The sequence below is a fragment of the Chlorocebus sabaeus genome, chromosome 7, assembly GCF_047675955.1.
Source record: "Chlorocebus sabaeus isolate Y175 chromosome 7, mChlSab1.0.hap1, whole genome shotgun sequence".
Taxonomy (NCBI): domain Eukaryota; kingdom Metazoa; phylum Chordata; class Mammalia; order Primates; family Cercopithecidae; genus Chlorocebus; species Chlorocebus sabaeus.
In genome coordinates, this window is record NC_132910.1 from 32,192,575 (window position 1) to 32,214,684 (window position 22,110).

General features: G+C 37.0%; 1 protein-coding gene across 2 annotated transcripts in view; it reads left to right on the top strand.

Annotated features, from left to right (window-relative positions):
* The window catches only part of CFAP299 (cilia and flagella associated protein 299), a 666,082-nt gene that overhangs the window by 517,343 nt on the left and 126,629 nt on the right, over positions 1-22,110 (top strand). The window lies entirely within an intron of this gene.

The following is a 22,110-nucleotide window of genomic DNA, read 5'->3' on the forward strand; positions in this document are numbered from 1 at the left end:
TATCAAAATGAGCCACAAACCAAGTAGGTATGGAATATACACAAGAGAACATGAAATGATAGTTAAAATATTTCACTACAAGAAAACAGAAAAGACAATAATGCACAAAATGAGGGACAAAAACTCTTAAATCTTAAAAGGCTTACAGACAACAGTTACCAAAAGGACAGAAATTTCTTCTTAGCAGTAACTATTTTAAATGTAAATAGACTAAACATTCCAATCAAGGATTAAAATAATGAAAAAAAGAGACTTTAAATCAAAAAAGGTTATGATGATCAGGAAAAACATTATTCATTAATAAAAGATATAATATAGCAAGAAAATACAATAGTTATAAATATTTACATACCTAATAATAGAACATCGAAAATGTATGAAGCAAAAATTGACAGGATTGAAGGGAGATATAGACAGTTCCACAGTAACAGTTCAATGCCCCACACTCTGTAATGAATAGGACATCCAGAAAGAAGATAAGTAAGATAATAGAGCACTTGACACAATAAAATAGCTAATCTAATAGACATATGCAAGAACATTATAACCACCAACAACATAATACACAATTTTCCTAAGTGCATGTGGGACATTGTCCATGATAGTCTATATATTTGGTCACAAATTAAGTCTCAATAGATTTTAAAAGATAGAGATCATACAAAATATTTTCTCCAACAATGGTTGGAAGAAGTTAGACATGAATAATTGAAGGAAGACTGGAAAATACCCTGCAAATTTGTGGAAATAAAACAACACATTCTTAAACCACCAATGGATCAAAAAATAAATAACAAGGGAAATCAGAAAATACTTGGAGACAAATGGAAATGAAAACAGCATACCAAAACTTACGTGATACACTGATAAATGCTTACTTTAAAACAAAGATCTCAAATTAACAACCTAACATTATAACTTGTTGAATTGGAAAAAGAAAACAAACTAAAGAAGAGTTAATGTAAATTTATCTGACACTTAAAAAATATATGTAATAGCAAGGAATTTCTTTAAATGCCCTCATTTTATGAGTCTATTATTAATCTGATACCAAAGTCAAAGACACCGCAAGAAAACTATAGACCACTACCCCTTATAAATGTTGATACAAATATCCTTAACAAAATGCTAGCAAACTGATTTTAACAGCACATTACAATGTGCTCTAATCGAAAATAAACTACTCAAATGAACCTGCCCTTGTAGTATGAACCAATACACCAGTCTTGTAAACCGGGAATGGAGACCTTCTCCCCAGGACAACACAGAGAGAAAGTACTTGACTTCACCATCAGCACCCAAGGCTAAAACTCTAATTTAAACTACTCTCTGTGTTCTGATGAGGCACCTATTTTGGGTATAACCCAAGTATTGACCTGCCCCATAATAATGTTATGTATATCGTGCATTACTGCTAGCCGACATGAATATTGTATAGTACTATAAGTGTTTAACTGTACATAGTACATACGAAGGTACCCCCGTACAATCACTGCTTGCTCGCAGTATATGCTTACAAGCCAGAACTATAAACGCTTAACCAACTGTAACACATTAAACTCACACCTCCAAAAGCCCATGCCCTTCCCCAGGAATATCGACCACACTTTTAACCGTACATAGTACATTCAGTCGTTCACTGGACATAGCACATTCAAATCGAATAAATCCTCGTCACTACAGCTATCCCCCTCAGATAGTGGTTTCTCGCTCACCATCCTCCGTGAAATCAATATCCCGCAAAAGCGTGCTACTCTCCTCGCTCCGGGCCCATAACACTTGGGGGTAGCTATCCTGAACTGTATCTGGCATCTGGTTCTTACCTCACGGCCATGGAACTCAGATCGCCCACATGTTATCCTTAAATAAGACATCACAATGGATCACAGGTCTATCACCCTATTAACCAGTCATGGGTGCTCTCCATGCATTTGGTATTTTAACTTTGGGGTATGCACGCGATTGCATCGCAGAAGGCTGGTCTGCGGCGCACCTTATGTTGCAGGATCTGTCTTTAATTCCTAGTACACTCTCATTAATCGCACCTACGTTCAATATTCCAGCCGCGCGTAACTACCACAAGGTGTTAATTAATTCATGCTTGTAGGACATAACTAAACTTACAGTGGCTTCTCACACTAAACCCTACGATAAAATTCCGCAACCCGCCTCCCTCCAACTCTTGCCTCATTAAACCAGGAAAGACACCTTTTCCAAACCCCCAAAACAAAAAGCCTCAATCTAATTCAGCCAGAGCCCAAATTTTTATCTTTAGGCTGTATGCATTTTCAACAGTTACCCCTCAACGAACGCACCTTTTTTTCTTTTAATTTCACTCCGCTGCTCCCCCAAATTTAATTCTCCTCTTACAGTCACTTCATTCAGTACATGTATCCCTCCGCTGCTGAGCCCATACCCTAAACCAACACAATCCCAAAGGCGGCCCCTCTCTTTATTTTTCTTACCCCCACAATCGCACATGCGCGTATCTTCTGGACCCCCATTTATACCACGCATTCGTGCAGTTTATATAGCTTAACTATCTAAAGCAAGACACTGAAAATATCTAGACGGACCTACACTGCCCCATAAACAAATAGGTTTGGTCCTAGCCTTTCTATTAACTCTTAGTAAGATTACACATGCAAGTATCCCTGCCCCGGTGAAATCACCCTCTAAATCACTACGATCAAAAGGAGTAAGTATCAAGCACGTATTAATGCAGCTCAAAACACTTTGCTCAGCCACACCCCCGGGGGAGACAGCAGTGATAAGCCTTTAGCAATAAAGTTTAAGCTATACTGACACCCAGGGTTGGTTAATTTCGTGCCAGCCACTGGGGCCATACGATTAACCTAAGCTAATAGAGACCGGTGTAAAGAGTGTTTTAGGTTTGCCCTCAATAAAGCTAAGTTTCATCTAAGTTGTAAAAAACCCTAGCTAATATAAAATAAACTACGAAAGTGGCTTTGATACTTCTGAATACAAAATAGCTAAGACCCAAACTGGGATTAGATATCCCACTATGCTTAGCCCTAAACTTCAACAATTAAATTAACAAAACTGCTCTCCAGAACACTGCAAGCACTAGCTTAAAACTCAGAGGACTTGGCGGTGCTTCACATCCCTCTAGAGGAGCCTTTTCTATAATCGATAAACCCCGATTCACCTCACCACCTCTTGCTCAGCCTATATACCGCCATCTTCAGCAAACCCTAGTAAAGACCACAAAGTAAGCACAAGTATCTACATAAAAATGTTAGGTCAAGATGTAGCCTATGAGGTGGTAAGAAATGGGCTACATTTTCTACCCCAGAAAATTCCACGATAACACTTATGAAACCTAAGGGCCCAAGGAAGATTTAGCAGTAAATTAAGAACAGAGTGCTTAATTGAATAAGGCCATAAAGCACGCACACACTGCCCGTCACCCTCCTCAAGTATATTTTAAGGACTAACTTAACTAAATCCCCTGTACATTTATATAGAGGAGAGAAGTCGTAACATGGTAAGTGTAACGGCGGATATTGAAGGTTTTGAGGATTCTTTGGTGAAAAGAATCTGCTATAGTAGAGGCTGGCGCTGGGACCGGCTGAACAGTTTATCCCCACTTAGCAGGAAATCTATCTCATCCAGGGGCCTCTGTAGACTTGACTATCTTCTCACTTCACCTGGCAGGTGTCTCTTCTATTTTAGGAGCTATCAATTTCGTCACCACAATTATCAATATAATACCCCCTGCTATGACTCAGTACCAAATACCCGTTTTTGTCTGATCTGTCCTAATCACAGCAGTTCTGCTCCTCTCTCTTCCAGTCCTAGCCGCTGGCATTACTATACTATTAACAGACAACAACCTTAACACCACCTTCTTCGACCCAGCTGGAGGGGGCGATCCTATCCTATACCAGCACCTATTCTGGTTCTTCGGTCACCCCAAAATCTATATCCTCATTCCACTAGGCTTCTGAATAATCTCCCACATCGTAACATATTATTCCGGAAAAAAGGAACCATTTGGGTATATGGGCGTAGTCTGGGCTATAATATCAATTGGCTTCCTAGGGTTTATTGTGTGAGCTCATCATATATTTACAGTAGGAATAGACGTAGGTACACGAGCTTACTTCACCTCTGCCACTATAATCATCACTATTCCCACTGGTGTTAAAGTTTTTAGCTGACTTGCTATGCTTCACGGTAGTAACACCAAATGATCCCCCGCAACACTCGGAGCCCTGTGATTTCTTTTCCTTTTCACAGTGGGTGGCTTAACCGGCATTGTATTAGCGAACTCATCATTAGACATTGTGCTATAGGACACATACTATGTTGTAGCCTACTTTCACTATGTTCTATCAATAGGAGCCGTATTCCTTTTCATGGGAGGCTTTATTCACTGATTCCCCTTATTTTCAGGTTATACACTCGACCAAACCTATGCCAAAGCCCATTTTGCTTTATATTCACAGGCGTAAACTTAACCTTTTTCCCACAGCATTTTCTCGGTCTGTCTGGAATACCTCGGCGTTACTCTGACTGCCCCGATGCGTATACCGCATGAAATATCCTATCATCTGTAGGCTCATTTATGTCCCTGTCAGCAGTAATACTAATAATTTTCATAACCTGAGAAGCTTTCGCTTCAAAACGAAAAGTTTTAATAATTGAACAGTCTTCCACTAATTTAGAATGGTTATATGGCTGCCCTCCACCCTACCATGCGTTTGAAGAACCAGCCTACATAAAACCTAGAAGAAAAAGGAAGGAGTCGAACCCCCTAAAACTGGTTTCAAGCCAATCTCATAACCTCTATGACTTTTTCAATAAGATATTAGAAAAATTATTTCATAACTTTGTCAAAGTTAGGTTACAGGTTAAGCCCTGTATATCTTAATGGCTCACCCAGCTCAACTAGGTCTTCAAGACGCCACATCCTCTATTATAGAAGAATTTATCGCCTTCCACGACCACACCTTTATAATTATTTTTCTAATCAGCTTCTTAGTTCTATATATTCTCTTTCTAATACTCACAACAAAACTGACTAATACTAGCATCATAGACGCCCAAGAGATAGAAACAGTCTGAACCATCTTGCCTGCCATCATCCTAGTCTTAATTGCCTTCCCATCTCTAGGCATCCTATACATAACAGATGAAGTCAATAACCCTTCTTTCACCATCAAATCAACTGGACATCAATGATACTGAACTTATGAATATACAGATTATGGAGGATTAATTTTTAATTCTTACATGCTTCCGCCATTATTTTTAAACTCAAGAGACCTTCGACTTCTCGAAGTCGATAACCAGGTAGTCCCTCCAACTGAAGCCCCTGTCCATATAATAATCACATCCCAGGACGTCCTGCACTCATGAACTGTACCCACATTAGGTTTAAAAACAGATGCAGTCCCTGGTCGCTTAAACCAAACTACATTCACTGCTATACGACCAGGCTTCTATTACGGACAGTGCTCAGAAATCTTCAGAGCCAATCACAGTTTTGTGCCTATTGTCCTAGAGCTAATCCCACTAAAAATCTTCGAGATAGGACCTGTATTCACTTTATAAACCTGCTGTCTACTCACTTAACATATCCACTGTATAGCTGCCCCAGCATTAACCTTTTAAGTTAAAGACTGAGAGAAGTGCTGTCTCTCTACAGTGAGATGCCTCAACTAGATACTTCCACATTACCTGTCATTATTATATCAGTAATCTTTACACTATTCTTTCATCATTCAGCTAAAAGTACTAAATACAAATTATCACCGACTGGCTACATCAAAAATAATTGGTGTACAAAACCATAACCACCCTTGGGATCAAAATGAATGAAAATCTGTTAACTTCATTTATTGCCCCAACAATTTTAGGTCTACCTGCTGTAGTGCCAATCATCTTATTTCCCTCCATACTAATTCCAATGTCCAAGCACCTTATCGACAATTGGCTAATTGCTATTCAGCAATGATTAGTTCAACTTACCCTAAAACAAATAATAATAATGCATAGTGTTAAAGGACGAACCTGATCCCTTATACTAATATCCCTAATTATCTTTATTACCACAACGAATCTCCTCAGATTCTTGCCTCACTCATTTACACCAACCACTCAGTTATCTATAAATCTAGCCACAGCAATCCCCCTATGGGCAGGAACAGTAATTACAGGCTTTCGCTTTAAAACCAAAAACTCCTTGGCTCACTTTTTACCACAAGGCACGCCCACACCCCTTATCCCCATACTAGTAGTCATTGAAACCATTAGCCTATTTATTCAACCAATAGCCCTGGCTGTATGCCTAACGCTAATATCACAGCAGGCTACCTACTTGTGCACCTGATTGGAAGTGCCACACTAGCACTATGAACCATTAGTCTCCCCACAACTTCGATTGTCTTTATAATTTTAATCCTATTGACTATCCTCGAGATCGCTGTTGCCCTAATCCAAACCTATGTTTTTACACTCTTAATAAGCCTCTACTTACATGACAACACTTAATGACCCACCAATCACATGCCTACCACATAGTTAAACCCAGTCCCTGACCTCTAACAGGGGCCCTTTCAGCCCTCCTAATAACGTCTGACTTGGCCATATGATTTCACTTCTACTCTGCCACCCTGCTAACACTAGGCCTACTAACCAACACACTAATCCATATATCAATGATGGCATGACATGGTCCGAGAGACCACATACCAAGGCCATCACACAGTACCTGTCCAAGAAGGCCTCCAATACAGAATAGTTTTATTCATTATTTCAGAAGTCTCCTTCTTTGCTGAGTTCTTCTGAGCATTTTATCACTCTAGGCTAGCCCCTACTCCGCAGTTAGGAGGACACTGACCCCTAACAGGCATTACTCCTCTAAAACCCCTAGAAGTACCACTCCTGAATACATCCGTGTTGCTCGCATCAGGAGTTTCAATTATTTGAGCCCACCATAGTCTGATCGAAAACAAATAATCCAAGCACTACTTATCACTCTTTTTAGTGTCTACTCACCCTTCTACAACTCTCAGAATACTTTGAGGCCTCCTTTACTGTCTCCGATGGGGTCTATGGCTCAACATTTTTTATAGCCACAGGCTTTCACGGACTTCACATCATCATCGGATCAACATTCCTTACTACCTGCCTTATCCGCCATTTGCTATACCATTTTACATCCAAACACCACTTTGGCTTTGAAGCCGCTGCTTGATACTGGCACTTTGTAGATGTAGTGTGAATATTCCTGTACGTTTCTATTTACTGATGAGGATCTTACTCTTTTAGTATAAACAGTACCGTTGACTTCCAATCAACCAGTTTCGACCATATTTGAAAAAGAGTAATTAACCTAACACTAGCCCTAATAATCAACACCCTACTAGCTCTATTACTAATAACTATCACATTTTGACTACCACAACTTAATACTTACATAGAAAAATCTAACCCTTATGAGTGTGGGTTTGATCCACTGTTCTCAGCCTGCATTCCTTTCTCTATAAAATTTTTCCTAATTGCCATCACCTTTTTATTATTTGACTTAGAAATTGCTCTATTATTACCCTTACCACGAGCCCTTCAAACAACCAACCTTTAATTTTCATGGCCCAACTCATACCCGCACTATGCCAGTAATAATTCATCCCTCATGCTAGTTATTCTTTTAATCCTAAATCTGACTTATGTGTGAACTCAAAAGGGGCTGGTCTGAGCTGAATTAGTAGGTAGTTTAAACAAAAATAAATGATTTCAACTCATTAGATTATGGCAATCATACTCATCAAATGCCCTCTGTCTACATAAACGTTGCATTGGCCTTTATTATCTCGCTTTTGGGGGTACTAATCTACTGCTCACACCTAATATCCTCCCTACTATGCCTGGAGGGGATAATATTATCATTATTTATTATAAATACCCTTACAACTTTAAATATACACTCCCCCTAAATTAATATTATGCCTATTGCTGTGTTAGTTTTCACTGCCCGTGAAGCAGCAGTGGACCTTGCTCTACTAGTCTCAATCTCCAACACATATGGCTTAGACTACGTGCACAATCTAAACTTGCTTCAATGCTAAAAATAATTATTCCCACAGTTATATTACTACCAGTAACATGACTCTCTAAGAGCCACATAATCTGAGTTAATGCAACTATGCACAGCCTAATTATCAGCTTTATTCCACTGCTAGTCTTTAATCAAACCAATGACGACCTGTTCAACTATTCAGTGTCTTTCTCCTCTGACCCACTAGCAACGCCCCTTCTAATACTAACAGGCTGACTCCTGCCTCTCATAATTATAGCAAGCCAGTACCACCTATCCAGTGAACCCCCCTTACAGAAAAAACTCTACCTCTCCATACTGATCTCCCTACAAGTCTCCCTGATCATAACATTCACAGCCACAGAGCTAATTATATTCTACATCCTCTTCAAAACTACACTTATTCCTACCTTAGTCATTATCACCCGGTGGGGTAATCAACCAGAACACCTTAATGCAGGCACATACTTCCTATTTTATACACTAGTAGGCTCCCTCCCTTTACTTATTATACTCATTTATACTCATAATGCCCTGGGCTCACTAAACATAAAATTACTAACACTCATCACTCAAGAGCTGTTGACCTCCTGATCCAGCAACCTCATGTGGCTAGCATGCATAATGGCCTTCAGAGTAAAAATACCCTTATATGGCCTTCATCTATGCCTCCCCAAAGCCCATGTTGAAGCCCCTATCACCTACTCAACAGTACTTGCTGCAGTACTCCTAAAAGTAGGCGGTTATGGCATAATATGACTTACCTTTGTTCTCAATCCTTTAATGGAATATATAGCCTACTCTTTCCTTGTTCTATCCCTATGGGGCATAACTATAACAAGCTCCATTTGCTTACAACAAACAAAACTAAAGTCATTCACTGCATACTCCTCCGTAAGTCACATAGCTCTTGTTATCATAGTCATCCTTATCCAAAACCCTGAAGCTTCACTGGTGCAATTGTCCTTATAATTGCCCATGGACTTACTTTATCCTTACTATTTTGCCTAGCAAATTCAAACTACATACGAACCCACAGCCGTGTTACAATACTTTCCCGAGGACTTGAAACCCTACTCCCACTGATAGCCTTCTGATAACTTGCAGCAAACCTCGCTAACCTTGCCCTATCCCCCATTGTTAACCTAGTGGGAGAACTCCTTTTACTAATGGCCTCATTTTCTTGATCAAATATTACTATCGTATTCATAGGACTCAACATGCTAATTACAGCCCTATACTCCCTCTACATATTTATCACAACACAGTGAGGAATACTTATATACTATATCAATAATATGAAACCCTCCCTTACATGAGAGAATACACTAATATTCATATACATCTTCCCCATTCTCCTCCTATCCCTTAACCCTAAGATTATTTTGGGGTTTACCTCCCGTAAATATAGTTTAATCGAAACATTAGATTGTGAATCTAATCATACAGGTCCACAACTTCTTATTTACTGAGAAAGCTCCCAAGAACTGCTAACTCATGCCCCATGTCTAATAACATGGCTTTCTCAACTTTTAAAGGATAGCAGTTATCAATTGGTCTTAGGAACCAAAAATATTGGTGCAACTCCAAATAAAGGTAACAATCATGTATACTTCCATCATCATAATAACTCTAATCTCTCTAACCTCCCCGATCATCATCACTCTCATCAACCCTGGCAAAAAGAACTCACACACACACTATGTAAAGACAATTATCGCATCCACTTTTATCACCAGCCTCCTCCCTACAACAACATTTACATGTCTAGACCAATAAGCCATTATCTCAAATTGATACTGAACAGCAATTCAAACACTAGAACTCTCACTAAGCTTCAAACTAGATTATTTTTCCATAATATTTATTCCAGTTTCACTATTTGTCACTTGGTCTATTATAGAATTCTCACTATGGTATATAGGCTCAGACCCAAACATCAACCAATTTTTTAAGTATCTACTTATTTGCCTCACCACAATACTAACCCTAGTTACTGCCAATAATCTCTCCCAACTTTTCATTGACTGAGAGGGCGTAGGAATCCTGTCTTTCCTGCCAATCGGCAGATGGCACACCCAAGCAGACACTAACACAGCAACCATCCAGGCAATCTTATATAACTGCATCGGTGCTAACGGCTTCATCCTAGCCTTAGCATGATTCCTTTTATACTCTAACTCATGAGAACCACAACAGATTCTCTCCCTAAGCCCCAACTCAAGTCTTCTCCCGTTAATTGCCTTCCTTGTAGCAGCAGCGGGAAAATCAGCCCAACTTGGCCTCCATCCCTGACTCCCCTCCGCTATATACATAATGACTAAGTGGGATATATTCTTTGAATAAAAGATGGTTCAAGCATGATCAAAAAAATTGATTAACATAATACATCACATTAACAGAACGAAGGCAAAAAATCATATGACCATCTCAATTGTTGAAGAAAAAGCATTCAACAAAACTTAACTCTCTTTCATGACAAATCAATCAGCAAACTAGGAATAAAAGTAAACCACTAACAACTAAAAACCATATATAAAAAACTCACAGCAAATATCATGAAAGACTGAAAGGTTTTTTGTTTGTCTGTTTGTTTTTGTTTTGTTTGTTTGTTTTGAGATGGAGTCTCACTCTGTTGTGCAGGCTGGAGTCCAGGGGCATGATCTCAGCTCACTGAAAGCTCTGCCTCCCTGTTTCAAGCCATTCTCCTGCCTCAACCTCCCGAGTAGCTGGGGCTACAGGCACCTGCTACCACGCCCGGCTAATGTTTTTGTTTTTTTAGTAGAGATGGGGTTTCACCGTGTCAACAACGTGTTAGCCTCGATCTCCTGACCTCGTGATCCACCCGCCTTGGCCTCCCAAAGTGCTGGGATTACTGGCGTGAGTCACCGTGCCCGGCCTGAAAGTTTTTTCTCTAAGATCAGGAATAAATTATAGAAGCCCACATTCACCACTTCTATTTAACATACTACTAGAAGTCCTGGCCAAAGCAATTAAACAAAACAAATAAATAAAAAGCATCCAACTTGGAAAGGAGGAAGGAAAATTATCTTTGCTTATAGGTGATAAGATATTATATGTGGAAAGCACTACAGGTTCCACTAATATCTCTTAAAACTAATAAATAAATTCTACAAAATAGCAAGATACGAAGTCAACGGACAAATATCTGTTGCATTTCTGTACATGAACACTGAGCAATCTGCAAAGGAAATTAAGATAATAGTTTTGTTTATAATAATATGAAATAGAATAATATACTTAGGAATTAACCATGGCAGTTAACAACTTATACAGTGAAAACTACAAAGCATTTATGAATGAAATTAAAGAATATATAAATAAATAAGAAGGCATCCCATGTTCATGGAGTGAAAGACAATATTGATAAAATGTTAGTATTATCAAAGACAATGTGCAGATTCAATACAATCCTTATCATATTTGCAATGACATTTTTTTTTCAACAACAGAAGAGTCCCTTCTGAAATTCATATGGAATCTCAAGGGACCTGGAAGAGCCAAAACAATTTTGAAAAAATAAGAACAAATTTGGAGGACTCTTTGATTTCAAAACTTACTAAAAAGCTATGGAAATCAAAACACTGTGATGCTGGCACAGAAGCAGACATATAGACCGATGGAATACAAAAGTTGAAAAATAAAGCCTTACCTATATGATCAAATGATTTTTCACAAGAGTACTAAAACCACAGATATAGTTTGGATATTCATCCCCACCTAAATCTTACGCTGAATTTTAATCCCCAATGCTGGAGGCAGGGCTTGGTAGGGGGTGTTTGGATCATGAAACTGGATCCCTCATGGCTTATTGCTGTCTTCATGATAGTGAGTCCTCATGACATCTGGTCATTTAAAAGTTTGTGACCCAACCCCCTAACCTGATTCTTTCTCATTTTCTCCTGCTTACTCCCCCTTCACCTTCCACCATGATTATAAGCTTCCTGAGGCCTCCCTAGGAATTGAGCAGATGGCAGCACCTGTTCCTCCCAAACCTGAACAACCATGAGCCACTTAAACATCTTTCCTTTATAAATTACCCAGTCTCAGATATTTCTTTATAGCACTGCAAGGATGACCTAACACAACCATTCAATGGGGAATAAACAATGTTTTTAGTTAATGGTGTTGGGAAAACTCAGTATACCCATGCAAAAAAATGAAGTTGGACTCTTATCTAACAACACATACAAAAATTAACAAAATTGATCAAAAACCTAAATGTAAGAGCTAAAATTATAAAATTCCTCGAAGAAAACATAGGCAAAATCTTCATAACATTGGATTTGTGATGGAGAAAATACAATACCAAAGGCACAGGTGAAAAAAGAAAAAATGGACAAATTGGGCCATGAAAATTAAAAACTTTTGTACATTAGAGGACACTATCAAGAGTAAAGAGGCAACCTACAGAATGGGAGAAAATATTTGCAAATCACGTATCTGATAAGGAATTAATATCCAGAATACATAGTGAATTTCTAAAACTCAATAACAAAAAACAACCCAATTCAAAAGTATAAAAGGACTTGATTAGAAATTTCTCCAAAGAAGATACAGGAATAGATAATGATCACATGAAAAGACTCTCAATATCACTAATCATTAGAGAAATGCAAATAAAAACCACAATGAGATAATAATTTTCCCCCATTACGATGGATACTATCAAGCAAAACAGATAATAAGTATTGGTGAGGATGTGGAGAAATTGGAACTCTTGTGCATTGCTAGTCCAAATGTAAACTGGTACAGAGGCTGTGGAAACCAGTATGGCATTTCCTCAAAAATATTAAAAATATAATTATCATATGATCCAGCAATTTGATTTCTGAGTATGTAAGTAATATAATTGAAGTCAACATGTTGAAGGGATATTTTAATGCAGCATTAAAATTGTAATAGCTACAATATGGAAACAACCCAAGTGTCCATTCATTGACAAATAAATGGATAAACAAAATACAGTATATACATACAATGGAATATTATTTAGCATTAACAATAAGGAAATCCTGACAAATGCTACAACATGGATGATCTTTGAGGACATTATGCTAAGTGAAATAAGCTAGTGACAAAAAGACAAAAATATTGTATGATTCCACTTATATGAAGTAGCTTGAGTAGTAAAACTCTTACGACAGAAAGTAGAGTGGTGGCCACCAGAGGCTAGGGGAAGGCAGGGGATGGGAGTTTATTACTTAAAGGGTATAGAATTTCAGTTTTGTAAGATGAAAATAACTGTAGAGACAGATGGGGGTAATGATTGTACAGCAACATGAATGTGTCCAATACCCATACCCTTAAAAATGGTTACGATGGTAAATTTTAGGTTATGTGTATTTCACAGTGAAAAAATAAAAATAAAACTGCAGGCACTAAAATGCAAAGTCATCTAGCTATTCCAGAGTATGTTTTTCTTTTCACAGATTGTCAGAAAACTAAAAAAAGTTATAGAATGCCCAGTTGTCAAATAATAAGTGTGAAAATAATCCAGATCCCCATACCCCAGCGTGAAATGCAATGCACTAAAATGGATAAATAATTACAATAAAATATGATGTGTATTATGATAGGGAACAGTTCCCTTTACAAGTCCATAGAAAAATATTTAAGGCTACTCGAGGGAAAGAATAATCTTCCAGAGGAATTACAGAATGAGTATATATTAGTTATATTCTCTGAGGAGAGGTAGGTTTAGGCAGAAGGAAATCATATACGTAATCCTGGTCCAAGATGGAGTCTGGCACATTCTAAGAATGAATGGCTAGAGCTTAAAGTATGGAGCAGAAGTGTAGAAAGAGACAAGATTCTAGGCTTCAGCAGGGACCAAAATGAGGGTATCTTGTAAGCCATGTTAGGAAGGTCACACTATCTCAAGTGTAGGAGTTGGACATTAAAGAAGTTGAGCAGGACTCAACTTGGAATGTTAGATCACTCTGGCAGCAGGTAGAACAAGTGAGCCAGCAAATGAGTAACTTGACTAATTGTGTTAATGCAGGCACGCAAGAGTTGATATTGGCTAAGTCATTGGCAACAAGAATGGATGTGAATGGACAAAACTCAAGATAATTAACAAAGTGGCAGGGTCAAAAAGTGATGACTACTTATGAGAAGAGCAAGGAATTAGGAATGATAATAATAGTTGACTTATAAAAAGGCTGATCAAGGTCCAGAGATTTCATTAAGTACTTTACATACATCATCTAATTTAATTTTCCCAATACTCTACAAGATATTTACTATTTTAGAAATATTGGCTAACATGTCCAGTGTTGCACAAACAGAAAATGGCAGAAGTAAGGCAATAAAAGACTGTTCACTCCCAAGCCCATGCTCAGTGGTTATATTACCTAGACAGTCTCTTCTCAAATAGGGTAGATGGTATCACCACTGATGGAAGAAAATAGGAGAGGATGTGTTGGGAAACAAGCTGAGTGTAATTAAAATAGTTTTCAAACATTTTACTGGAAATGGATGTTATATATAAGTTATCAGTTTTATGACCTAAATATTAAAAATTTTACTATCAAGTTAAATGGATCAGTGAATTAAAGCATATAATAATATGCACAAATGGAAGTTAATTCTATTATCAGTGTTTGTCAGCCTAGCTGCAAATCAGAATCACCTGTAGCATTTTTAAAACGTGTGCATGTCCATACTTCACCCCCATGTAGTAGATATGTAGAGAGGTATCTATATTTTTCTTAAACTTCCCAATGAGGCCAGTCCTATAAGCAACCATTGTATTCAGTTTATGGCAGTGTTTCTCACAATGGGAGGGCAGAACTAACTGCTGGCATGAGGAATGTGGGAGTGCTTATTAAAATACATCTTCCAGACCTACTCCCATTCTTCTAAATCAGAATCTCTGGGAGTGATGCCCAGAAACTGCATTTTAAGTCTCAAATGAGTTACATACAATGAATTTTGACAACTATTAGTATATGGTATTTATCTGCACTCATATTAAAGGATATTTTAGTGAAATCTATACCATTAGTATTCCAAACTTATACAACTGATACTATCCATTGGGGACATACCATTTTAGCATCTAATAATTTCCTGTTTCTTCTTGTTAACTGTTTAAAAATGTAGTACTTCATTGCTCATCATTCTTGAGTTAGTTACTATTGTGTGACAGAAAGAACATGAATCATCAGAAACTGGTACTTGTTAATGATGTTCCAAACAATTTTGCATGTCAGAACTACACTATGCTATTCATAATAAATCTAGGCCATAGCATGTTTACAGGAGCTCTTTCCAAATAAGGCTTCCACAGAAAATATGTGTCAGATTTGTTTTCCTGTGTCAGAACAACAAGCACAATATGAATGGATTTTTACTCCTTTGATGCTCCAAACTATTTCTTGTGTAATGCCCAGGAACTTTGACTCCCCTGGGGCTAACCTCCCAAGTGTCTATTAGTTAGGTCTTTCTGTCATTTTCAGCAATACAGGATATGCACTACATAACTCCAAGGGGTAACATCCATACTGTGGTCTGTGATGTGCATCACGGTGCCATTGATCAGAGGTATTAATTATAACCCAAGGGAGTTTTTAAACTCTAAATTAAGCTTGTCTTTAACTATTTCCTTTTCATCAAATTGGAAAATATGTCTACTACTTGAAATGCTGCATGTAAATTTGTTGACTAAAATGACCTAAAAGTACATTAGTAAATAAAAGAAAAGCAAGACATGTATTAGCCATAGATAATACCATTAATTTAGTTCAGGAAAAATGTGATGAAAGACTGGAGCAGCTGGTTTCAAAAAAAGCTTACATAATTGTTTAAACATTAAATTTTCATATAAACATAAACATTCTGATTTTCCCTTAATTTGGCTTTAATTTAAAATGCAAATATTTAAGATTGGTTATTTTAGTTTTGACAGTTTAAGTGGATGTTAAGTAGACGATTTTTAATTCATTTTCAGAGTTATAGAGTTTATTATCACAAAAGTTGAGGTCCCGCTTAGGAAATGGGTTTTCTATTACATACACATAAGTTGTGATCAAGGAATCATTGGTTAAGCACAAATTTTTATCAAACAGAGATTTCAATATAAAATTACCACTTTACATTTACATTGGAAGCAAGAAGGTAGTATTTCTAAAACGTTCCAAGAAATTTGCAATAATTGTTACCATTTAGAGATATCTAAATTTTAAAATTGCTAGTTATGTTTTAAAAGCCACCTGCTTCGATTTTATTTTTGACTTGTTTTGCTTTTCTAAGTCCACATATTTAAAAAGAGTCTAAAGAGTCTAAATGTGAAATATTAATAACTGAAAGAATTACATTTTATGATTTTTTAGTAATTATATTTTCTTAAATATATATTTTAGCAATATTTTACATTACTCAGCATGTGATTATACAAAACAGATTTTGCAGTATTTGCTGAACATAGTAACTAATGTGGATCAAATATTTCAAATACTTAAAGACACAATTTGCAAACCCACAAACTTGTTTTATGTAATATTATAATTTTAATTTCAGAATGAAGACAATTATATTAATGTTTCTGAGCCCAGGAATATATTAAATACTGATAGGTCAAATGAACAGTTGTTTATATGGGAACTGAGAGCTCGTGAGACCCACTCACACTCATCTTTCCCTTTCCATTTCCCTGTCTCATTGATACTTTATAGAGCCATCAATAATTCTATGGTGTGGGGAAAAATAACATGTACTGGGCCCACTATGTGCACACAATAGGTGAGGTAAGTACTCTTGAAGGAAGTGAGGAGGGAAGAAGAAGAGGCAAAACATAAATGAGAAAATTTTCTACTGCTTAGTAGCTCTAAAAAGCTTAATAAAGAAATACATGACGTTACTGATTAAAATTATAACTGGGAATTTTCTCTCCATTTCATGCATTCATTGTGATTCTACCCACAATAGGTGTGCTTGATTACTGGACATATTTTAAATAAAACAGAATTTCAACTGTAAGTAAACAGTGGTATTTACCTCTGCGTAGAAAGCTGTCTACCAAAGTATGCCTATTCTATCAAAGGAAAAAGCTTCCTCTGTAGATGTGAAATAGCGGTGGATCTCTTTAGAACTGACATTACTCCTACTATAATATACAAAACAACTTCATCTGAAGCTTCTCAATTAAATCCAGGAGGGAATTTTTGACCCAGAGTAAGAAATGGAAGCTAGAGACCATTCCAAATCACCGGCATATGACAGTAGATGGAAGCGTTCACTGGTGAGGTTTACAAGGAGAGAGGAGTAAAAAGGTGAATTCCTTAAATCATTTCAGAAAAAAAATACTTGCAGTTTGCTAATTGCATGTGTACCATATTAACATATGAATATGAGGTTTACAAGGAGAGAAGAGTAAAAAGCTGAAGTTCCTTAAATCATTTCAGACAGAAAATACTTGCAGTTTGCTAAATTTATGTGTATCGTATTCACATATGAAGAAGCAGAGAGTTCAATGGAGGAGGGGATGGGTTTTGTGTTTGTTTTTTTTCAAAGTGGATGTGTATTTCCAGTTCATTCACATTGGGTAACACTCAATAAATACGTACTGAGTAGATGAACTGGTAAATATTTCTAAGACTCATTTGTGATTAAAGGGACTGTCTGAAAGATTCCAAGTGAGACAGAGGAGTCTTTAGGAAGCAGTGATGTGGTCCCCAAGGCGGTAGTCTCCTCATCTGTTAAGTGACTCCCTACTTCTTGGGTCCTTGTGAGGATGGCTTGAATCCATAAAGCTCTTGAGAAAGTGGCTGGAACATAATAAACCCTTGATAATTCCTGGTATCATTAGGCTACTGTCAACATCACAATATCTATTACTTAATGTGTGGTCATAGTGTTATGAAAGCTCTGAATTTTAGGTCTGAAAGCTCTCAATTTTGTGACTAAAGGAATTTTGACTAAAAATGTCCAATCTGTTTCTGACACTTTCCCACCAACCAATTCTGTGGCTCCCCTAGACTAGTTTCTACTTAGAATTGCTATGATGGAAAAGGGGTACACAGATTTAGAATGTAAGTGTAATTTCATGCCCATTATATTGGACTAATAAATTATCACTAATCCTGGTAGTTGGCGGACAGGGCAGTTCTTACCACATTTCATATGTAGCAGGATCCAAACCTCTTGGAACATTTTGGTTGAGCTGGGTGCTTGTCATCAGTACCTGGATGAAGGAGAGACTTGTACCTCTGGACAATGGCCAGCCACCTACGAAGAATCAATGGCATACTAACTCCAGATATCTCTGTTGTTGTCTTGTTCTCCATGTTTTTTACATTAGAACTGAAAATATTTGTTCCTTTCACTTAAAATCTTTATTTCTTAAAGAAATAGGAACTTGTATTAAAGTCTAATATTCTGCCTTCCCACTTACTCTTTACTTTCCTTCACTGCCAGTCACCCCATCCAGTCACTCACCAAGTTCAGAGAATGTCACTTTCAAATATTTCTTGAATAGTGCTTCTTGAATTTTAATCTGCATGTGCATCACCTGGAGATCTTGTTAAAATGCAGAGTTTGATTCAGTGGATCTGGAGTCAGACACATTTTGTAAAGTAAACACAACTGAATATAGCACCCATATTAAAAAAAAAAAAAAAAAAAAAAAAAAGATTATTATGAGCACTCCAGAAGTCAGCTGTAATTGGTTGAATGGTGGTTCCCAACAATATCAGGTTCTAATCCCTGGAAACCTATGAGTGTCCTCTTATATTGTAAAGTTTTTGTACATATAATTATACAAAGAATCTGGAAATGAAGAAATTGTCCTGGATTATCCAGGTGGGCCCCAAATACCATCACAGGTGTCCTTATAAGAGCAGGAGAGGCAAATTAAACACATGTGTGGACCTGCCAACACCTTGATAGGGGACTTCCATCCTTCAGAACTGTGAGAGAAGGACTTTCTGTTGCTTTAAGCCACCAAGTCTGGCATATTTTTATACCAGCATTAGAAAACAAGTGCACTAGCATTAATGCCTTTCAAAACGAACTACCCCTCATCCTTTTATGTGATTAAGACTTACATTCTTTTGTGATAACACTTTTTAGGAAGTCTGAAAGAGATGAGTGCAAAGTCCTTTCTATTATACCTTTATATTACTACACGATATCTCTTGCTCATTTTCTCCTCTTACTTTCTCGTTGAAGATACCCTTGCATATTGAGCATTGAGAAATCTCTCTATTTCTGTATCTCAATTACTGGGCCTACTTGCGTGATTCATTAACTATTGCAATTATTAAATTTGTTCAGCACTTTTGCAGTAAGCCTATGTATCATTAATTATAGAATTTGATTCTTCTAAAAAATCCCTGGCTGTAACTAATATTTGAATAACACTTTCTAATAATGTACGTGAAAAGTTATTGAAATTTTATACTGTATTGCTTTCTATGCTGATTATAACAAATTACCACAAAGTTAGCAGCTTAAAAAACCATAGTTTATTATCTTACAGTTTTGTAGGTCAGATATCTGGCATGGGTCTTAGCAAGCTAAAACCAAACTCTCAGCATAGCTGAGTTCCTTTCTACAGGCTTCTGAAATGAATCATGTTTGTTGCCTTATCTAGCTTCTAGAGGTTGCCCACATTCCTTGGCTCATGGCCCCTTTCCTCTACATTCAAAGCCAACATGTTGAAGTTTACCTGACCATCTTCAGTAGTCACATTGCCCTCTCTAATCACAACTGGGAAAGGTTGTTCCTCTTATAAGGACCCTTGTGATTAGATTGGGCTGACCCAGATAATTCAGTATAATCTCTCCACCTCAAGGTCCTTAACTTTAAGCACATTTTCAAAATCCCTTATGTCAAGGAAAGTGATATATTTAGAGGTCCTGGAGATTAGGATGCATACATCTTTGAGGGGGCATGATTCTGCCTGCTACATAGTTTCCAGTTATATAACCTAATTTTGATGATCTAGGAGATTTTAAGGTTTCATATTATTCTTAGAAAACAAAAGACTTTTTGATTATTTTTATATTAACTGCCTTTATTTTGTAAAGTCACTCAATTACAAAAGTTTTCACTGAAAGCATTACTCCTCCAAACATTTTGTCTTTCTGAAATGCTATTTAATATAATTCCAGGTTTTCAACTAGTAGTTTTTATAATGAAATTGTTGTTTTCCCTAAACTAGGGATGCATAATAATTTTAAATAGTATTATTAACAAATGTATTACTTAGTTGCTTCTGAGATTATGTCTTTTGAAGTGAATGATAAAATTGGTCTTATTTTTATAAATTAGAAAACTGAGATGAAAAGATTAGCTTTTATCAGTGCCTATTAAGAGAAAAGAAAAGCTAAAATTAGAGTTCACAGATATTTTACCTGTAATTCTTCTTATAGTTCATTAAATTCCACTGTACCAACTTAGTGATTCATTGTATTTTTTAAACTTCTCTCTTTTTAATTATACTTTAAGTTCTGGGATACATGTACAGAACGTGCAGGTTTGTTACAAAGGTATACATTTGCCATGGTGGTTTGCTGCACCCATCAGCCTGTCATCTACATTAGTTATTCCTCCTAATACTATCTTTCTCCTAGCCCCCCAACCCCTGACAGGCCCTAGCGTGTTATGTTCCCCTCCCTGTGTCCATGTGTTCCCATTGTTCACCTCCGACTTATCAGAGAGAACATATGGTGTTTGGTTTTCTATTCTTTTGTTAGTTTGCTGAGAATAATGATTTCCAGCTTCATCCATGTCCCTGCAAAGGACATGAACTCATTCATTTTTATGGCTGCATAGTGTTCCATGGTGTATATATGCCACATTTTCTTTATACAGTCTATCATTGATGCACATTAGGGTTGGCTCCAAGTCTTTGCTATTGTGAATAGTGCTGCAATAAACATACGTTTGCATGCATCTTTATAGTAGAATGATTTATAATCCTTTGGGTAAATACCCAGTAATGGGATTGCTGGGTCAAATGGTATTTCTGGTTCTGAAACCTTGAGGAATCACCCTCCTGTCTTCCACAATGTAAATTAGTTCCAACTAATTTACACTCCCAGCAACCATGTAAAAGCTTTCCTATTTCTCCATATCCTCTCCAGCATCTGTTGTTTCCTTTTTAATGATCGCCATTCTAACTGGCATGAAATGGTATCTCATTGTGGTTTTAATTTTCATTTATCTAATGACCAGTGATGATGAACTTTTTTTCATATGTTTGCTGGCCACATAAATGTCTTCTCTTGAGAAGTGTCCTTCACCCACTTTTTGATGGGGTTGTTTGTTTTTTCTTGTAAATTTGTTTAAGTTCCTTGTAGATTCTGGATATTAGCCCTTTGTCAGATGGATAGATTGCAAAATTTTCTCCCATTCTGTAGGTTGCTTGTTCACTCTGATGATAGTTTTTTTTTTTTTTTTTTTTTTTTTGCTGTGCAGAAACTCTTTAGTTTAATTACATCCCATTTATCAATTCTGGCTTTTGTTGCCATTGCTTTTGGTGTTTTAGTCATGAAGTCTTTGTCCATGCCTATGTCCTTAATGGTATTGCCTAGGTTTTCTTCTAGGGTTTTATGGTTTTAGGTCTTATGTTTAAGTCTTTAATCCATCTGGAGTTAATTTTTGTATAATGTATGAGATAGGGGTCCAGTTTAAGTTTTCTGCATATGGCTTGCCCATTTTCCCAACACCATTTATGAAATAGGGACTCCTTTGCTCATTGCTTGCTTTTTGTCAGGTCTGTCAAAGATCAGATGGTTGTAGATGTGAGGTCTTATGTCGGAGGCCTCTGTTCTGTTCCTTTGGTCTATATATCTGTTTTGGTACCAGTACCATGCTGTTTTGGTTAATGCAGGCTTGTAGTATAGTTTAAAGTCAGGTAGTCTGATGCCTCCAGCTTTGTTCTTCTTGCTTAGGATTGTTTTGGCTATATGGGCCCTTTTTGGCTTCATATGAAATTTAAAGTAGTTTTTTCTAATTATGTGAAGAAAACCAATGTATTTTTTAACATATTGAGTGGATGTGTTGCCTAAACATTA